The sequence below is a fragment of the Dermacentor variabilis genome, chromosome 7 (genome assembly GCF_050947875.1).
Source record: "Dermacentor variabilis isolate Ectoservices chromosome 7, ASM5094787v1, whole genome shotgun sequence".
Lineage (NCBI taxonomy): Eukaryota > Metazoa > Arthropoda > Arachnida > Ixodida > Ixodidae > Dermacentor > Dermacentor variabilis.
The window spans coordinates 48,109,486-48,111,863 of NC_134574.1; positions in this window are offsets into that span (position 1 = coordinate 48,109,486).

Consider the following 2,378-nt stretch of genomic DNA (forward strand, 5'->3'; position numbering starts at 1 on the left):
GAATAAAAGACAGCAGAAGCTTTTGTGCAGTAAATTCAAACCAAGCGTTACCAGGAATTGTTTCAGCTCTAAAATACAAAAGCTACATTGTTATGAATTAGAATAGGTGGAAGTTTCTCAGTCAGCGTCACTTGCCTGATGCTTGCAAAACGCTTACGGCTACTTTCTGGCTTCGCTGGCTAGAAGGTGAAGCCCTTGAGTCCCAAGTCCTATACAAGAAACGTTCGGAAAATAAACTGTATTCCTCTTGCCTGCATAAACTATCAACTGCCTGAATTCTTAAGAGGGAGTCATGACAGTTCCGCAGGAGCCAAGATATTATCGATCAAGAAGACGGAACTGTTAAATCTCCCCCACTGCACTCGAAAATACTTTCTTTTAGGTATGAACGCCGTTTGCAGGTAAGATTTACTTGGACTTTGCGGCCCATCGCGTAGACTGATGTTCTGTTCCGGCTTTACGCTGCTACAACTGCCAGAGTTTGTGACAAATAGCAAATAACTACTGTGCTGCACGTCGATGCAAAATTCGCTCTGATTATCATCATCATTCGGAGCGTAATTTTGTTCAACAATTCAACTTCTCGAACTTTAGTGCCAATGACACAGCTTCGTTTGCAGGGCGTCCGCCAAACAGAGCAGCCACGAAGATTCCCAAGTGTGAACTCTTTCAGAGCAGGCCACTTCGTCATACCACGCGATCCTTTAATCCGAAGACAGTACGTGCAGCATACAGCAAGCCGCCACCATCCTTAAATACGAACACACCACAGGCTTTGGGCGCGAATACATAACAATCGGTGTTTCAGGCGTCTCTCACCATATTTCGTGAAGGCAGTGAAAAAAAAGTGATGAAATACCAGTTTTCACAGAAATACTTTAGCTCTATACAGTCGACATGCTGTTGTGCCAACGCTCTACGTGCTTCATGAAAAAGTCCGGAGATTCTTACTGCGTAAATATTATAGGCACCTAAATTTGTAGACGTTTTTCCCGGAAAACACAATAGCAGCCCTTTTTGTTACCAAGGGACGCGCTAGGTATAAATAAACTCCTCAAGGAACAGTTCATGCCACAGTTTGATTCGTTTAATGAAGAACATGTTCTAGGTGTGTATTGGTGCACTTCTTGTATGATATCGCAATACATGCGAAGGAACTAGATTTTAGAATAAGGTGATAGTGGTGCCAAATATTGATGTTTAAATATGCGGTAACGCGTCAAATTGGTAACCAAAATGAAATATCATCTATATGTATTTATAAATCCAGACACCCGATATTATGTAACCACATAACGAGTTCAACCCTAGATTCACTTCGCTCTGGTAAAACCAGAAAGCCTGTTCGACGGATATTTGAAGTTCTAGGTGGTGTGGCGGAAAATAGCCACGACCGTATATCGCCATTTTTGCAAGCACGGATTGTGCTGCAGCAAGTGTTCGCAAGAAACCCGAAATCTGAACTCTGTGTTCGTGCTTCATTCTTTCTAAGGCACCCCTGTCTATTGCACTGATTTTAAAACAAACATGAATGAGTTCGCAGCGGTGAACGGGCGGTCATAGTCACAATAAAGTATTATCAATGTTCTAAATAATCATTCCAAAACAACGATTTGTCGCCAGCATTAGATATGCTATTAATATGCGCCCGTGGATGAGGTATTTCCAAACTCGAGCCTTGGTTAAGATGAAAGTGTTCAAAAGAAAAATGATATGGAGCCGTCAGAAACCTCTGCGATTCCAGCGAACAACCATTCAGAGAAGGGAAGTTTAGAGTAAGTCATATTTTGTTTGCGACCACTTTTTTCGTCTCTGTCGAACCGTGCATTTGTAAATGTTATAGGAAACAAAAAAAGATAGAGCATACCATGGTGTGATTGAACATAAGTTTACCAAAACTAATAGTCTTATTGCAAGACAGTCCAAAGAAAAATAAAAACCGAATGTGCAGCGGGGCGCAATAGTCAATGACGTTCTCGATGACGTTTTAAGGATCTTCACGACGCTCGCTTCTTTTGTACTAATATTCAAACCAACACGATAGTGCTGCTTAACACATAATACCCGGTCGTTCGCTAGCGGCACAGCTTGCGTGAAACTCAGGTGTTAGCTTTTTCCATGGCTACGGTTCGTATGTTGCGCATGTCTCATGAGGCTACAGCTGCCGTCCAATTGTTTCCAACGATTGTGCGTTATACAATACTGTGAGCACAACATGAAAAATGCTTAACGTTCAGCATGAGCGGATCGGAGAACAATTTCTTGAGCATATACAGCAAAGTAGCCTGTCACAGGACCACTGCGAAAGCTTTCAGTGCTCCATTATTCGGCCAACAAAATTCACTCTTTATGCGGAACAGAAAAAAATAATAAAACCC